The sequence below is a fragment of the Equus przewalskii genome, unplaced genomic scaffold, assembly GCF_037783145.1.
Source record: "Equus przewalskii isolate Varuska unplaced genomic scaffold, EquPr2 ChrUn-13, whole genome shotgun sequence".
NCBI classification, from domain to species: domain Eukaryota; kingdom Metazoa; phylum Chordata; class Mammalia; order Perissodactyla; family Equidae; genus Equus; species Equus przewalskii.
This window is the reverse complement of record NW_027228750.1, coordinates 10,035,790-10,054,554: the sequence shown is the minus strand read 5'-3', so window position 1 is coordinate 10,054,554 and position 18,765 is coordinate 10,035,790. Positions and strand designations below refer to the sequence as shown.

At 42.2% G+C, this 18,765-nt stretch overlaps 2 protein-coding genes across 8 annotated transcripts in view; one reads left to right on the top strand and one right to left on the bottom strand.

Annotated features, from left to right (window-relative positions):
- The window catches only part of AKNAD1 (AKNA domain containing 1), a 57,577-nt gene extending 42,226 nt beyond the window's left edge, over nucleotides 1-15,351 (bottom strand). Inside the window, exons 1-2 of one of the 4 annotated variants that reach the window (XM_070607826.1) lie at nucleotides 15,137-15,351; nucleotides 12,882-12,978 (exon numbers count right to left, since the gene is read on the bottom strand). The gene's annotated coding sequence lies outside the window, so the exon portion shown is untranslated. Of the gene's footprint in view, nucleotides 1-12,881; nucleotides 13,049-13,073 lie in introns of those variants that run through there. The other 3 variants (XM_070607820.1, XM_070607823.1, XM_070607819.1) reach the window with 3 other exon arrangements.
- Nucleotides 15,118-18,765, top strand: part of GPSM2 (G protein signaling modulator 2) — a 47,410-nt gene continuing 43,762 nt past the window's right edge. Inside the window, exon 1 of one of the 4 annotated variants that reach the window (XM_070607830.1) lies at nucleotides 15,118-15,546. The gene's annotated coding sequence lies outside the window, so the exon portion shown is untranslated. The remainder of the gene's footprint in view (nucleotides 15,547-18,765) is intronic. The other 3 variants (XM_070607827.1, XM_070607828.1, XM_070607829.1) reach the window with 3 other exon arrangements.

Sequence of the window (18,765 nt, the reverse complement as noted above, 5' to 3'; positions counted from 1 at the left end):
CTGAAGGATGCAAGCCAGCCATGAAAGGGTCGGGGCAGAACGTTCTGGGCAGAGGGGCACGTGTGCAAAGACCTGAGGATGAAAAAGAACTTTGTGTATTGGGAAGCTGAAGGGAGCTAGCGTGAAGATTAAAGAAATGAATGTCTTTGGGATATAAGCCATATTTTGGAGGAAAAATCAACAGAACCTGACAATTTGCTTGTAGAGGTAGGTGAGGGTGAGGGAGGAATTAATCCTGACTCCTTGCTCATGCTTTCTTGCATTGTCCAAGTATTTTATAATAAAGTTCATTTGAACCAATAAGAAAATGACCCCAAAGAGCAAAGCACATGAATCAATAGAAAAGGAAATATACGTAGCATTTAAAAATATGAAAAGATGATTATCTAAATACGTGGAAAGATGGTCACCTTCATTAGAGCACATTGTTCTATAGTTTAAACATACTTGTAGCCAACTACCATTTGCTGAGTACTTATGAGCCACGTACCATAGTTGTCTAACCCTCGTTCAGGCACCTCGTGCTCTGGGGACAGCAGAACACGAGTTTGAACCCTGGTTTTGCCACTTTCTAGATTCATAATTTTGGGCAATTTACCTAACTTCTCTGAGCCTTATTTTCCTACTTTATAAAAAGTAGGAAAAAGTGGTGATGACATCTCTACCTCAAAGGGTTAATATAAGAATGAAATAAGATAATGCATTTACTTAGTTCAGTGTCTGTCAGGCAGTACGTCCAATAAATGGCAGCCATTACAATGTAACCTGAGTCCCAATGCAGTATAAATCCTCCTCCACCCTCACCCCAAGATGAATAATCCTGATGAACCAGTTGTGTATTCAGAAATGTGTGCAGATAGTAATGCTCTCTAAATAAATGCGGCATAGTGGAGCTGGATGATGCCTATTTGAGCTTTAACACATGCATGGGGTTTAGAACAGTGTACGGCACATAAAGTCTGAGAAATACTAGCTGTAAAAAATTATTATTGGGGCTAGCCCTGTGGCCAAGTGGTTAAGTTCACGCACCCCACTTCGATGGCTCAGGGTTTTACAGTTCAGATCCTGGGTGTGGACCTAGCACCGCTCATCAGGCCATGCTGGGGTGGCATCCCACATGCCACAACTAGAGGGACCTACAACTAGACTATACAACGATGTACAGGGGGGCTTTGGGGAGGAGAGAGAAAAAAAAGAGGAAGATTGGCAATACGCTCAGGGCCAATCGTTAAAAAAAATTATTATTAACTGTTACATAAAATATCTCTTTCAGAGGCCGGGCTGGTGGCACAGAGGTTAAGTTCGCACGTTCTGCTTCGCCAGCCTGGGGTTTGCTGGTTCAGATCCAGGGTGCGGACATGGCACCAACTGGCAAGCCATGCTGTGGTAGGCGTCCCACATATAAAGTAGAGGAAGAGGGGTACAGATGTTAGCTTAGGGCCAGTCTTCCTCAGAAAAAAAACAGGGGGATTGGCAGCAGGTGTTAGCTCAGGGCTAATCTTCCTCAAAAAAAAAATCTCTTTCAGTACTTCAGAATTTTAGCTTTTTAGTCATTCGGTATGGTTTTATATAAGAAACAAGGATTTGAAATGTAAATCTGTTATAAATTATGCCTTTATAGAAAAATGTTAGCTCACACTTTTTCCCTAGTCTCTTTCTTGTAAAAAGCATAAAGCTCTTTAAATACTAATCAGACACCCCCCAACATGATTATGAAGTAAATATTATCTAATCCAATATTGAAATGCCAACTGTTATTGGACAATTTTAGCGGCTATATTAAAATACCGGAAGTGACAACCATACAAAGGTAAACAACACTCAACATTCAGCCTTTTATGATAGGCTTGTGCAGGCTTAATAAACATTAATTAATTAAGACTCCCAACACCACGGTGAGGTATTTCTTCACCCTCTCAAGCAACATCATCATCTCAGAGCTGGAACCTCAGTACAGTGCTAAGCAATTTAGGACCGGAAATAATTACTTGCTCAAAAGATAACAGCACTTTGCATCTAAATAACACTTTTTAACCCAGAGCATCCAACCACATTACAAACTCTAATTAAACGCTCTCAGAGACTTGTAAGTATCTCCCTATAACCTCGTGGAACAGATTGAAGGAGAGAAAGAAATTTAGCCAAAATGGCACAGCCAGTCACAGGCATCGAGGATTTAGTCCCTTTGATTCAAGTGTTGGGTGGGAAGTGAGGAAAGCAAAGCTTTGTTGAGGGCCTGCTTTGTGTATCATCTCATCAATAGTCTCCACAGCCCCCCTCGGTGAATTCTGTATCATCCTTCCTTTAAGACAGGGAACGAGCTCAGAGGAGCAACTAGGATGGGTCGTTTGATCCCAAAGCTGCCTTGCTTCCACTCCTATTAGACCACTTGTCAAAAAGTAGAAGAAGAAAGAGGTGTTCAGACTCACCAGCGTTATATATTTTTTTTACAGGATTGGTAATTATATCAGTTTTCTATTGTTGCTATAATAAATCATCGCAAACTTAGTGGCTTAAAACATCACAAATTTGTTGTCTTTCAGTTGTGGAAGTCAGAAGTCTGCAAATGGGTTTCACTGAGCTAAAATCAAGGTGTCGGAGGGCTGCATTCCTTCTGCAGGCTTTGGGGCAGAATCCATTTCTTTGCCTTTTTCAGCTTCTAAAGATTGCCTGAATTCCTCGGCCTGTGGTCCCTTCCTCCATCTTCAAAGCCGACATCACAGCATCTTAAAATCTCTTCTAGACTCTGACCCTCTGGCCTCCCTCTTTCACTTTTAAGGACCCCTGTGATTAAATTGATAATACGCCCAGATAATCCAGGATAGTCTCTTCACCTCAAGATCCTTAACTTAATCACACCTGCAAAGGCCGTTTTGAATGTAAAGTAACATCTTCATAGTTTCCAGGGATCAGGACAGGGACATCTTTGAAAGATGTTATTTTGCTTACCACAGTACTTTTTTATAATTTGGAGAATTCTTAGAAAACTGGATTTATGCCTTATCATGTCATCCCTAAGCAGCATCTCTTGTAGACTCTAGAGGGGATGGTGGCCTCCAAAGCCCTTCCTAATGGGGAGCTTGGTCAGACAGCAAATTTGTTGAAACATAGTAAATACTATAGGAGGGCGTACCTCAAAAATGAAAAGTTCTAAAAAATAAAAAATAACTATTGATACATACAACTACATGGATGAATCTCAAAATAATTATGCTGCTTGAAAGAAGCCAGACCAAAAAAAAGAGTACATACTGTATGATTCCATGTAAGTAAAAGTCTACAAAATGCCAACTAACATAGAGTGAAAGACAGCAGATCAGTGGTTGCCTGGGGTTGGGGTGGAGGGGTGGTGAGGACTTACCAAGAGGCAGGGGGAAATTTTTAGGGGTGACGGATATGTTGATCATGGTGATAGTTTCACAGGTATATACACATGTCATACAAATTTTAGAACTTAACAAATTATGCACTTTAAACGTGCTGTTTATTATATTATATTAGTCAGTTAGAGCTCAATAAAATGTTAAAAAATAACAATACATAAAAAAAACTTTAAAATCCTCCAAGGCGCACAGGAACTGCGTAAGCGAGGTTATAGAGCCCGAGAGAAACTTGTGTCACACTGCAGTAACCTTATCTATATAGCTCTTCAGAAACCTCTTAAACACCTCATTCAGATGGTATCATTTCAGGACGATTGAATATTTGCAAGTATAACACATTTTGGAGTTTATTTTGCATATTATCTAAGCTCCTTAGCATGGCATATGAGGCCTTTGTGAACTGTGGCTGCCAGCCTCTCCAACCCGTCTTCCTGCCACACCTTGACTTGAAATTCATGCTTCAACAATGCCAGGCTATTTATAGCTCCCCAAGCTCACCTGGCGTTTTATGTCTCCATGTCTTTGCGTGTGCTGCTGTCCTCCCCGCCTGGAATGCCCTCCCTCCCTGGCCTCCTCATCCAGGAGAGGTCATTACTTCCTCCTCCGCCACCTCCATTGGTTGTTCAAGCTTCCTCGGTTGCCCTTTCCCCACCATATTGTAATTAATTGTTTCACATCTGTCTCTGTCACTAGCCTATCTGTACTCCCAACCTTGGCATATAGCAGAGGCTCAATAGTTACTGCACGGAATTGGGAATGCTCCCAGTCTGTCATAGAGACAAGCATCAGAGCCATTGGGATGTCTGTAGGGAAGGTCATCCACCAAAAGAGGAGTTTGGATGTTGATAGGTGAAGGGGTCAAGCATGGTAATGATATTGATGGCAATGACACTCCTGCAGCCCAAACGAGAGCCATGATTCTCAACAGGATGCGGGACCACACTAGGGGACCTCAGAAACGCGTGTGGTGTTTTTGGTGGACTGGGCAGGAGGGACGCAGCAGCTGGCATTTAGTACCTGGAGGCGAGGGCGGAAGCTAGGTACAGAGCAGTCCTGGACAAAGAAGAATTATCACATCCAAAGTGCCAGCAGGGCCTTCACTAAGCAACACTGCTCAAGGGGCCGCCCCGTGGCCGAGTGGTTAAGTTCGCGGGCTCTGCTTCCGTGGCCCAGGGTTTTGCTGGTTCAGATCCTGGGCGTGGACATGGCATCATTCATGAAGCCATGCTGAGGTGGCGTCCCACATGCCACAAGTGGAAGGACCTACAACTAGAATATACAACTATGTACTGGGGGGCTTTAAGAAGAAGAAGGAGAAAAAGAAACACTGCTCTAAAGATAAAAAGTGTTTTCTCTGTGAAGGCCGAAAATACTCCTCTTCCTCAGTGCTTCAGGCGAGCGTGAGGTAGAGTGGGTGAAGGACCCGAATCCTCTCCCTCAGCTCCAAGCGCTCACTCTCCTTGGCCCTGCCGCCTCACCAGCCAGGGTTCCCTCTGCCCTCTTGTGCTTGGCACTTCATTTCTTTTGTTCCTCAAACACCCTGTCTCCTTCCCACCTTAGGGCTTACCCTTCTTGCTGTTCCTTCTGCCTAAAGCGTCTGCCCCACCTTCCTCCTTTCTACCTGGTTGTTTCCTACTTGTCCCTTAGCATGTCACTCCCTCCAGAACCTTCCCTCATCTCCTGTACTAGGTTTGGTTCCCCTGATATAAGCCTTCAGAGCACTCTGTGTATCTCTTTAACGGCATTTATCACAGTTAGAAAATACTTGTGAAAGGAAGGAGAGGAAGGAAGAGGGGGGAAGGGCGGGGAGGGAGGGAAGGAAGACCCATTTGACAGCTTGAGGAGAGTGGAAAGAGCACACGTTTTAAAAAACCAGACTCTTAGTTCTGCTCCTTATTAACTGAGGACCTTGGATAAGTTATCTAAGAGATTTGAACCTCAGTTTCCTCATCCACAAAATGGGGATAAAGAGTGTTTGCAGAAAACTGGTACAGCCACTATGGAAAACAGTATGGAGATTTCTCAAAAAGTTAAAAATAGAAATACCCTATGACCCAGCCATCCCATTACTGGGTATCTATCCTAAGAACCTGATATCAGATATCTCAAGAGTCCGTTGCACCCCTATGTTCATCGCAGCATTATTTACAATAGCCAAGACGTGGAACCAGCCTACATGCCCAGAAACTGATGATTGGATAAAGAAGATGTGGTATATATACACAATGGAATACTACTCAGCCATAAAAAAAGACGAAATTGGCCCATTCACAACAACGTGGATGGACCTCGAGGGCATTATGTTAAGCGAAATAAGTCAGTCAGAGAAAGACGAACTCTATATGACTCCACTCATAGGTGGAAATTAGTATATTGAGAAGGAGATCTGATCGGTGGTTACCAGGGAAAAGGGGGGGTGGGGGGAGGGTACGGAGGGGGAAGTGGTGTACCCACAACATGACTAACAAAAATGTACAACTGAAATCTCACAAGGTTGTAATCTATCATAACATTAATAAAAAAAAAAAAAGTGTTTGCAGAGATTAAATGAGATGAATATATGGAGTGCCTTGTTCAGTGTCTGACACATGTGGGGTGCTCAATAAATGTCACATCTTTTTTGCCTCTCTCCCTCCTCTTCCCCTAACGTAAGGGCCTGTAAATATAGAAATTTAAGTGAGAAAGCTGGACTTAAAAAGCCTTTATCCTCAGCTAGATAGAGAGGAGAACATCTACAAGCCTTCTAAATGACTTCAAGAGGCTCTGAGAACTCACAAATGTCTTAAAGAAAGCCTGTAGTCAGGGGGTGGCCAGATGTAATGGGTTGTGAGGAGAAGCAATAAAGAGACATCACAGACACTGATGTGGTAGTGTTACTCAATATTCTTAAAAGATCTACTCTTTTCTGTACAATCCCTCCAGCAGGCCAGCAAATATCTGTAGCATGACAACACCTGGTTTCTTGGGAGGGATTTGAGCTAACTGGGAAGTGAGGTGCCTCTTAAAAGTTATTTAGTCCTTTATGTCTCTGAGATCAAGGTCACACCAAGGTCCTACTGATGCAAAAAACCCATAGTTTGGGAAGGGTCGGTGGCACCTATCTGAGTCTACCACTAAGGTAAGAAGAGTTCTAAATGACTACAATTGAGGTTCCTATGATTTGCTGTCAAAGGGAACCTCTGGGCACATTTACAATCCCATAATTAAGACTGACAATCCCGTCATAAAACAGTGGGTATTGTCTTCAGAGGAGGACATCTGAGTACGCATACTATCCTAAAGGCAAACAGGCTCTTGGAAGTCAGGCGCATGGAAGATTGCTAGGGTAGTCATAAGAGTCTCACTTCCTTTCCAAGCAACCCTCCCTACTAAGCGATCTTTGGAATAATAGGGATCGTAAATAAGACTCATTGGGCAACGTCTCTGGCATCTGAGCACTTGATTGCTTTGCTAACAGGCAGCCTCCAGATCTGCTGTTAAGCAGTGATATTGACCACCTCAACTTTAGAGAACGCCAAAGTGAACCCTGTGGAAGAGCACAGGGCCGTTTCCTGGCTAAAGCCCTGAATTGCTTACTTGCTTCTCTTTTTTTTTTTTTTAAAGATTTTATTTTTTTTTTCCTTTTTCTCCCCAAAGCCCCCCGGTACATAGTTGTATATTCTTCGTTGTAGGTCCTTCTAGTTGTGGCATGTGGGACACTGCCTCAGTGTGGCTCGATGAGCAGTGCCATGTCCGCACCCAGGGTTCAAACCAACGAAACACTGGGCCGCCTGCAGCAGAGCGCACGAACTTAACCACTTGGCCACAGAGCCAGCCCCTCTCATAGGCTTCTTAAACCTACCTTCTCTGTTCCACAAGCCCTAAAGGGTTGCCCTGCTCCCCTGCCTTTATCAACTCACGTCCTGGATTTAAAACAGAAAGTTCTGCATCCTGGGACCCCTCAGTCCGGGAATGGTTAGTCTCCTTAGTGTAGGACAGATTCCCCCAGGCCTGCCAAACCCCCAACTGCTCTGTTAGCCCCTCACCCCTAAGCGCTTAATCCCATTTGATACCTAGGTATTCTTTATAGAAAATCAACAGAAGGAAGTGACAGAGGAGAATATGCAAATCCACAGTAATTTTTCTTAGTTTTTAAACTTTTAAAAAATTGCTTTGTTTTTGTGCTTGTTATAAGAAATCTGAGGGGCTGGCCCCATGGCTGAGTGGTTGGGTTTGTGTGCTCTGCTTTGGCGGCCCAGGGTTTTGCCAGTTCGGATCCTGGGCGCGGAGCTAGCACTGCTCATTAGGCCGTGCTGGGGTGGCGTCCCACATTCCACAACTGGAAGGACCTGCAACTAGAATATACAGCTGTGTGCTGGGGGGCTTTGGGGAGGAGAAGAAAAATCAAAAGATTGGCAACAGATGTTAGCTCAGGTTCCAATCTCAAAAAAAAAAAAGAAAGAAATGTGACAAGTAGAAAAAAGTGCAGAGTTAGAATGCTTCAGCATAATTCTAGTGTGTATTAAACATGTTTTACATAGGTGTGGTCATAATATATAAACAATTTTGCGGCACACGTTTTTCACTTAACATTTCCCCATGTTATCAAAACTTTGAAATAAATACCTGTTTTTAACAGTAATATCCACTACATGGCTATACTATAATTAATCAATCATTTTCCTCATGACAGACGTTTAGGTTGTATCCAATTTTTCAATATTTTTAAATAACGTAGGAGTAAACATCCTTGCCTATATTTTAAATTATTTCCTTAGCATAAATTCTTAGATGGAGAAGTATTAGGACAGAATATAGTACTTTAATGTTATTAATATATATATACCAAATTGATTTCAAAAAGTCTGTAAAAGGGGCCAGCCCAGCAGCACAGTGATTAAGTTTGTGTGCTCTACTTTGGTGCCCCAGGGTTCGCTAGTTTGGATCCCGGGCGTGGACCTATGCACTGCTCATCAAGCCATGCTGTGGCAGGTGTCCCACATATAAAGTAGAGGAAGATGGGCACAGATGTTAGCTCAGGGCCAGTCTTCCTCAGCAAAAAAAAAAAAAAAAAAGGAGGATTGGCAGCAGTATTAGCTCAGGGCCAATCTTCCCCAGCAATAAAAGAGGAAGATTGGTGGTGGATGTTAGCTCAGGGCTTATCTCCCTCAAGGAAAAAAAGTCTGTACAAGCATATATTCTTATCAGCAACATAGGAGTGATATAATGATATTTTCTGCAACTCTGAACAGGAACATGTTAAAAATCTTTGTCAATTAAAAAGGATATTTCCATGCTGTTTTAACTTGCAGTACTTTGATAACTGGTAAGTTTATACATTTTTCATATGTTTATTGGCCATTTTTATTTCTTCATTTGTGAGTTATCTTGGTCCTTTGCTCATTTATTTATTATCCACAATATGATTAGCTTTTTTATTACAACAAGTAATACTTGTTCATTGTTAAAGTGTATTAGAAAAGGTTAATATTTATAGCGTTTTATAACCTACTCCTTAAAGAACTCAAACCAATACACTATGAATACCTTTCCATGTCAACCAGTATACATCTAAGCCATCAGTTTTGATGGCTGCATAATATTCCTTTGTATAGATTAACGAGAACCGTTTTCACCAATGTTCTGGACATGTAAAGTTTTGCCTAATGTTTCCGTATTAAAAATGGTGTGTGATGAATGTGGTGAACATCTGGTACGTTTATTTTGCACACTTTTCTGATCTTTAATATAGGTAAAGTCCTAAAAAATGGAATTATTTGGTCAAGAGGTACTGAGGTTTTTGGTATATACTATAAAGTTTCCCTTCAAAATGGTTATACTAATTTTCAGCCCCAACTACAGCATATGAGAGGGGTAATTTCATCATATCCTTACCAACGGTAAATATTATCATTCTTTTTCATCTGCAATCTGATAGGCAAAAAACAATGTCCCATTGTTATTTTAACTTGCATTTATTTAAACAAGAGTGAAGCTGAAGTTCATATGTGGGCTCATTGTGGTCGCTCAAGGTTCCATTGTCAAGTGCTGGTCCCTGTCCTTTGCCTTTCTATTGGGTTGTTGCCCTTTCTTCTATTGGGTTGTTTCATTGTAAGAGCTCTTTAAATATTAAGTATTTAGTATTAACCCTTTGTCAGTCACATGTCCCCATTTATCATTTTCCTTTTGACTTCATAAGAGGTGGTATAGGGAGAGGTTAAAAGCGTGGCCCCTGAGACAGACTGGCTCTGCCTCTCACCAGCTGTGATGGATGCTGTTTAGGTGCCCTGTTCAGATGCCCTTTACTGGCCAGTACACCCACCTTCCAGCTGCTGTGAGGTTGGCTACTAAGGATTACAGCTGCCCCTCTCTGGAGAATTTGTGTCAGAGGGAGCTGTCACACCTGGGGAAGTTACACCCCATCCTGATACAGGGGGACAAAAAGCCAGCATCCTTTTGTAAAATGGGGACTAATTTTATGGTGTGATTATGCTCTAGACTCTAGAGCCTTCCCTCTATGAATCAGACCAAGGTGAAAATTTCTTAAGATCCATTCTTGCTCAGCTCTTTTCTCTTCTCTATTCTGCTTCTCTCCTTTCCTTACAGATTCCTCCTGAGGAGCCCTGCCTCAATAATCAGGTGGATCTGAATCCCTGTCTCAGGATCTTCATCTAGGGAAAGCAAGCCAAGATTCTGTAAAATGGGGATGATATTAGTACCTACTTTATAGAGTTGTTGTGAAGATTAAATAATAATTAAAATAATAGTAATAGAAAAAATTATCTAGCACTTACTATGTACTAGACGCTGTCCTAAGCACTCTACATGTATTAATTCATTTATTTCTTATATCAGTCAGTGTCCAGGTGTAATCTTCAAACTATACAGTGCTTGGGACAGTCCTGGTGCATATTTAGCACCAATAAATCTTAGCTACCATTATTTATTGGTTCACTCCACATTTCAAATGAAAGAATAAGCCTGTTAACAGCCTGTTTCCCCTGAATTTTGAAGTCTCCCTCTCATGCCCCTTTTCTTTGGTAATCCTTTGGAAAGCTCCTACCCCCTAATTTTTTCCCTCTCGTATTCCAAAAGGCGGAGCTGCCGAGTCCACAGTCTTGCTGAGGTTCCTTTACACTTGATCTTCCTTTTTTCAGTCAAGGGAACACTATAATTCTCTGATAGGGAAGGAAAGCAACAGGTGTTATCTCCTTGGTTATTCAAATTTGCCTTGACTCAATGGGGTCATTTATAATTCAGAGAAAAGTCCAGCCACGCTGGCTTTATCTTTAAAAAGAAAAGCTAAGCTTGGTCTATCCTACCAACCCTGCCCTCTCATTGCTCTCTCCCTACTCCATGGCATCGGAAAATGGTCAAGGAAGCCTGTCAGCAGTGTCAACACCATGGAGTTTCACCTCGTATTGCGGAAATGGTGTGGTAAAAACTCTACTGCTGTGTCTCTTGCACCGAGCAAAGTGTTTGGCACATAATAGGCATTTAAACATGTGTTCTTGAACAGATGAATGTGTGAATTCACAAGGCAAGAAAAAGTAGCGACATCAGTTAAAAGTTGTTGGTATTTATCCATGACTATTTTGTTATCTATTTTTACAGTTGTTTATATTTACAATTGACCACTTAATAATATCACTGTTTCCTCCCTACATCTTTAATCATCCATGTAAGACCATTTTCTTTCTTCTTGAAGGAGAACCTTTATAATTTTAGTTAGTGAGGGTCTGTGGTGGCAAATCAGTTTTTCTTTCCCTGAAAATGCCTTTATTTCACTCTCATTTTTGAAAGACATTTCCACTGGATAAATAATTGTAGGTTGACAGTCATCTTCTCTGAGCACATCAAAGATATTATTCTTCTAGTTTACTTTTTTTTTTTCTTGAGGAAGATGAGCCCTGAGCTAACATCTGTGCCATTCCTCCTCTAACTTGTATATGGGATGCCTCCACAGTGTGGCTGACGAGTGGATCAGGTCCACACCTGGGATCCAAACCCACAAACCTGGGCCACCAAAGTGCAGAGCATGGAACTTTAACTACTTGGCCACAGGGCTGGCCCCAGGTTTATGTTTTTGCAGTTGCTAAGTCACCTGCCAGTCTAATTGTTCCATTGGAGGTAATCAGCCTTTTCTCTCTCACTGGTTTTAACTATTATTTCTCTGTTTTTGCTGCTCTTCATTTTTATTATTTTATGTCTAGGTGTAAATTTCTTTTTTCCTTTCTTCTTTATAAAAATCCTGCTTAAAGTATTGTCTGATTCTCTTCTCATCTCAGAATTCTGATTGGACATGTGTTAGAGCATCTCACTCTATCCTCCATGTTTATCTTTTATGTGAAAAAACTACTTCAGTTTTCTCTTCCAGTTTGCTAGTTCTCTCTTCAGCTGTGTCTATCTACTGTTAAACCTGTCCATTGAATTTTAAATTCCAATTATTACATTTTCTTCAAGACTAGAAATTTTATTGGATTCTTTTTTAAACCTGCCTGTTCATTTTTTGCAGAATTTTGGCCTTTATTTTCATTTTCAATCTTTTATTTCTTTAAATATATCAAACATATTTATAATTTACAACTGATAATTCTTGCTTCAATGTCTCTATGAGTTTGATTCTGTTATCTGTGTTTTCTGCTAATTCTTGCACAAGATGCCTTGTTTTTTTGTATGATTTGAGATTTGTGAAAGTTCACATTTCTTGGAACATTTTCTGTGGAAATCTTTGGGGTCTGGGTTAAGTTGGTGTCTTAGTCAACTTGGGCTGACAAAATAGCATAAACTGGATTGCTTAAACAAAACATTTATTTCTCGCAGTTCTGGAGGTTGGGAAGTTCAAGGTCAAGGTGGCTGCAGATCCAGTGTCTGCTTCACAGAGGGCCACCTTCTTGCTGTATCTTCACATGGTGGAAGGGGCAAGGTTTCTCCCTGGCATCTCTTTTATAGGGGCACTAATCCCATTCATGAATGCTCCACCTCATGACCTAATCACTTCCCGAAGGTCCTATCTCCAAATACCATCACATTGAGGATTAGACTTAAACATGTGAATTTGGGGGGAACACAAACATTCAGCCTATAACAGTAATTTTCTTCCCTAGTTTTTCTTCTGCAAAATTCTAAATTTTTGGAAAAGGTAAAAGAATAATACATGAATAGTATAGTACAAGAATAGTGTATATATGCTATATATATATCTTCATCTAAATCCAATTGTTAATATTTGGTTTGTATTTCTCTCTTTCTTTCTGTCTTTTGCCGAACCATTTGAATATAAGTTGCAAAAGTCATGGTTCTTTACCCTTAAACAGTTCAGCTTGCATTTCCTAAAAATAAAGAAATTCTATATAACTGTAATTCCATTTCACATCTAAGAAAATTAACAGTAATTCAATAATGTCACCTAATATACAGTCTATATTCAAATTTCCCCAATTGTTCCTTAAATGTCTTTTGTAGTCTCTCTCTCTCTTTCTCTCTCTCTGATGCAGGACTTCGTCAAGATTCACATACCTTTTTTGCTTTGTTTTTCATGACAACGACATTTATGAAGAGTCCGGCCTAGACTTCTTGTAGAATATCTCAAATTCTGGATCTGTTTCAGAGGGCTCTTTTAAAAAATATAAATCAGATGAAGTTAGTCCTATGTTTAAAATGTTCCACTGGCTACTACAACATTCAGAAAATAAGGCCTAAACTCATTACCCTGGCTTACAGAGGCCCACGTGATCTGGTATGACTTCATCTTGTACTTTTTCTCTCCCTCACTTTGCTTAAGCCACAGTGGCCTTCTTCCAGTTTCTCAAACCCACAAAGCTTGTCCTCACAGGACTTTGCGTTAGTTGTTTCCTTTGCCTACTGCGCTCTTCCCTGAGCTTTGCTTGAAGGCTGGCTCTTTCTTGTAATGCAAATCTCAGATTGATACCATTTTCTCAGAGAGGGCTTTCTTACCTTGACCCTCAGTCTAAAGCAGTCATTCAGTCACCCACTCTCACATCATCCTCCTTTGAGTTCTCTGCATGGTACCTATCACAACCTGATATTTTCCTTGTCATTTATTTTTATTGAACTTCATGACAGCCGGGGGTGTGTTCTGTCTTGCTCGCCACTATATTCCCAGCACCCAGATCAGTTTCTGACACATAGCAGAAACTTAATAAATACTTGCTGAATACTGTAATGAATAAGCTGAAAGCTGGAGGATGAAAAGAAGCCAGCTATTTAAAGAGCTTGGGGAAAAAAATCTAAGCAGAGGGAACTGCCAGGGAGAAGGCCCTGAGGCTTGGTCTAATCCAAGACCGGAGGAGTGTCTTGTGTACTTGGAGGGAAGTGAGCCAGCAGGAGAGAGAAATAAAGGAAAGTAGAGAGGTGGGCAGGGCAAGATGACTTAGGGCTCTGACAGCCATGGTAAGGAATTTAGGTTTTATTTTAAATCAAATGAGAAGTCACGGAAGATTTTCAAGTAGAATGACATATCTGATTTTTGCCTTTTAAAAGATAATTTAACTTGAGTAATTGGGAAGATGGAGATTAATGTCAATGACAGAAAGTGACTGCAAGAGAAGATTTGCAGGGAGGAAATAATGATTCATTTTGGACATGTTGAATTTGATATGTTGTACTTCCTTTGTGGCTTTCATATGAACACCCAAAAAAGAATTTATGATTAAGAAAGAATGATAATATCTACCCCTGAAATAATACAGCCAGCTAATTCAGTTTTTGTTTGTAAGAACCTGATACTCAAGGTAGTCGTTGATAATAACGCTAATAGGTACCATTTATCGAGCAGTCAGGCGCTATGTTAACCACTCAATATTGACCTCACTGAAGCATCACAACCGCCCTTATTAGAAGAGGGTTTATTATCTGTATTTTACAGTTGAGGAAACTAAGTCTAAAGAGGATCAGTAACTGGTTCAACGTCAATTAGACAGTAAGTGGCAGAGATGGACTCAAAATCCAGGTCTAGTTGGATGCCAAAGCTATTTTAACCAATTTGCCGTAACACGTTCCCAATAGAAGTGCTGCGTGGATCACGGGTTGTGGCCATCATTCAGAGAGAGACTGAAACCGAGGTTTTCTTTCACATATCCTTAAGCCCGTAGAAACACTTAAATTTCATTTCAGCGGAGAAATACCTATTTGAGAAACACTCTAATAGAACTCATCAGATTCTTCAGCCCAGAGAGACTATAGCCTTGGAATTTTTGAGGACAGCTGAAACTTATTTTTCTGGTTGACTTGATATGGAGAGAAAGTGAATGGAAATAAGACTTATTCTTCCAAGTGTATTTGGAATGTAGCTGCCTGAAACTGAGTCAAACAGCTCCCCGGTTTTCCTGGGAACCAGCGATTCTGCAGTCAACAGAAGTTTGCTTTTTTAACAGCTGGAAACGCCAGAGTTGTGACAGCGCCGAGAACTGAGGCTGCCTTGTTCGGACTTCACACGGGGCTCTCTGTTCCCTGCACAGAGCCCGCTTTCTTACACACCCCGCACACGCCGCTGGGGACCCTCCTTCTCTACGCCGGGACCCAGCCTTAAGGGCGGGGGTCACCGGTTTGGGGCTCCCGTCTTTTCAAGGGGTCCGGGCAAGAGCCCCTCTGAAGAACTCTTTCTGGACGGTATTTATCGCTCCACCCTTCCCTGTCTGAAGAAGAAATAAGAGGACAGGAGAGAAACTTCAATTTGGTGGTGGAGGGCAGATCCCAGAGGACCGAGTCACCGAAGGTCCCCCTCAGCCTGACACGACGCAGTCCCCACCCACCCAGGCGGCGGAGGCCGCGCGCAGACGGCGGCCCCGCCCCGCCCCCCGCGCCGGCCATTGGCGGGTCCGAAAGTCGCTGGGCGGTGTCGGTTTGAACTGGAGCGCCTGGAGCTGGGGCGCAGGCGCAGAGGAGGGAAGCGGCCGCGAGCGGGCGGCGCGGCGGACCCCTGGTCGGCAGTGGGACGCGCCCGGGGGAGAGGAGTCCCGGGAGCTCTGGCCCACGTGACCTGCCGGGGGCCGGGTCAGGGGGCGCGCGCCGGCCTCCCGCGGTGCCCCTGCCTGGCGCGGCGTCCGCGGCGCGCTGAGCCGCCGGCTGGAGGGGCCGCCGCCACCCGCCCGTCGCCCGAGGCGGCCGCTGCTGCAGCTCCGCCGCGTCCTTCGCGCTCCCCGGACTCGCCGGCCCGCGGGAGGTGAGTGCCGAGGGGCGTTTGAGGGCGCCCGCGGCGGGGGGTGACAGGGAGGGGGCGTGTGTGTGCGTGTGAGGGGTGAGCTTTGTGTCCGGGGTCTGGGGACGACCGCCTTTGTTCGGGGCGGGAGGAGCCGGGGCGGTCGGCGGGGACCGGCGCGGCGGGGACGCGGGTGAGAAACCAGAAACTCGGTGAGGAGCGGCTCCGTCCCGGACGAGCGTTCAGTTGCTTTCTGGTTGGAGGTTTTAAAATGACACCGAAGCTTAAGAACTTTGTTCCCTAATATTTTCTTAATAAAAAGTATGTCGGGATACAGTGACTTCTCACGTATTCTGAATGGGAGAAACAACCCTGAAAAATCCGAATCCCCGTGGAATTGGATCCCGGGCAGATTGCATTCGCTTGCAGTCGTGCGCTTGCCGTCTAAACCGGGCAGCTTTTGTCAAACACCTGCGTTTACCACGTTTAAATTCAGAACCTTTTGGGCACCAACCTGTCGATTTACCGTAGAAATCGGTAGTTGCCGCAAGAAGTTTTCGTAAGCATAGAATGTTAAGAAAGCTCTTTTCTGAAAACCCGTAGAATATCTTCGGATAGTAAAAAGTGGAAAATCTGTAGTTTCCTTGTTTTATCTTGATCGTTTTAACTAGTATCATTTGAACTCGGTTAATGCAAACGAGTAAGGATGGAAATTTTATTTGCCTTAATGCATAATTTAACCCTGCCGTGGAATTAAGCGAAGTAGGCTCCTGCCTCTGCCTTCCGTCGGCTTGTGTTGGCGTGTCCCGTGGTGTGTGTGGGAAGTCAGCATACCGACCGAGCTGAACTTTCAAGTTGCCACTTGAGAAGGGTGCACGGAAGATTTCCGGCCTGATAGCCACAGTGCGATTACCTCTGATAAATACCACTCCTGCGTGAGCTGTCACTTTTCAAGAAGCAGCTTTGGTTGATTGTTTGGAAGTGAGCAAGCGACCGATCACTGTTGGTTGACATGCATGTGTGTGAGGAGTGGGGGCTCGGGGGACGAGGGACAGTCTCACTCCTACTCTTCCTTACCCCTTCCGTGGATTCGTCTGGCAAGCGCTTTCTCAGGCTGTTGTTTATAATGTTAGGAGTGGAGCGGATACAAAGTACAAAGTTGCGCGATATTGTTGTCGGGGCATTTTCCCCCCAATCCTCTTTAGCTAGATAAGCAGTTGAGGTGTATTTTCTTCTGTTATTCAATCAGACATGCAGTGTTACAGTATTATTGCTTAATATAAATCTCAGACTTGGTACTAGGCTAATTGCAACAAAGATAGGATATAGTAGCTTTTTAAATGGCCTTTTTCTTAAGGATAAAGTATTTCCAAGATTTACCTAAAAGATAAAATTTTGTAATTACTTCTCTGGAATTTTAAAATGGAAAACCTGGCATAGATTTAGACTTCTAAATCTATTCTAATAGACATGTTCTTTTTTATAATAATAACAATAGCTATTATTATTGTTACTATACTTTATTGAGTACTTTTAAGTACCAGAGCCAGGCATTGAGTTAGGTGCTTTATGAATCAGATCTCTAATCATCACAACACATGTCGGGTAAGTATCATTGTGCCCAAACCAACTCTGAGAGTTTAACTCGCTCAAGATCATGTAACTAAGTCACTGTGCTGGGATTCAAACCATGGCCAGATCCCAAAGCACATGCTGTATCGCTTCGGTGTTTACTTAAATCTCCTCCAGGTCTCTGGATTCCATTTGTGGGGACATAATCCTACTTTTAAGATGCCTGTAGGTGCTGTGTTTTGTTGTGAACTATGCAGAAACATTCCAGTCCTTATTTCAGAACTTCTTTCTTTCCTTCAATACCTTATAAATTACATAACAATTTCAATATCCTTTTAATCATCTTTATAAAAACAGTAAAAAATTAAGAATAAGACTTTCCTGAGTTATTTACATGAATATGAATGTACTCTTTACTGTGGAGCAGAAATGTATTAAGGTCTGGTTTTCTCACTATTATAGGATTCTTTGCTGCTTCATAGTTTTTATCTTCTTCCCAAGCAAGAAATCAAAAAAAGTTTGCTGGACATCAATTATATGCAAAGCCATTTCCTTGGTAGTGTAAGATGGCACTAGAAGGCTTCCTATTCAATAGTTGCTTCCGGAGTTTTTACAGTATTTTTCATCTGTCTCCTTGTCCTGCACTATGTGTTGCTACCAGATTATCTTCCTGACACGGGTTCAACTTTGCTGTTCCTTTGTTCAAAAATTATGAGGCTCCCCATTATGTGAATACAAGGCTGAATATGTGCTTCAGCCACATATGTATTCAGAGTCCCTCACAATTTAGTGCCCCCTTAGACTGCTCTTTCCCAACTCCCGACCCAATGGGCTTTTCCTGGCCCACATTCTGTGCATCCCCACCTCCTTGCTTCTGCTTGAGCCATTTCCCCGTGCTGGAATGGCTTTTCTCCGTTTGCCTAATAAGGTCTACCCATCCTTCAAGGTGCAGTGCAGATTTCCTTGCTTCCCAAAAGCTTTGCTTGGCCCTTTTTACTTAGAATTATTCTTCCCATATCTTCTCATAACATTACTGCATTGAATAGAAACATTTTTCCACAGAATGGTGATAACTTTTAGAAGGGGAAGATAGAGTTATGTTTTCCTATGAAGAATTCTAAATTCAAAGTCTCTAGGGATACTCTTTAGGCATTTATAATCCTTTTGCATTTGGGATTTATTTCTGCTTAAAAATGTATTTGAAACCAATTTTGCCTTTTTAAAGTCCTTCTTTTAAGAGAACTGGTTTATTGTCATTTACTAAGTCAAGAACAATGCTCAGTAGAAAGGACCACTTCTTTTCTACTTCACTGCTGAGTTTTTCATCTATGTATTAACTGATTTAAGCTGATGGCTGACCAGCATCAGTAGTAAGTGGCTGTGGTTCCTATTCTCTGGTGACTTGGTAACCAGTTTTTCTTGAAGTTGTATTCTCCCCATTGTTTATTAATAAGTATTTTTTTTCCTGGCATAGTAATGTCTTCGTAAGACTATATATTTTGAATTTACTTCTTTGAGCTCCTATTAATTGCATCATGTTTGTCCAATAATTTGTATAGACCCTAAAAAAATAAACATATATTTATTAACAAAACATTACAGATCGAAAAGGGCAAGGACAAATATATATATTTAGGGGGTTTTTGTAGAAATTGGGCTTAGTGTGAATCA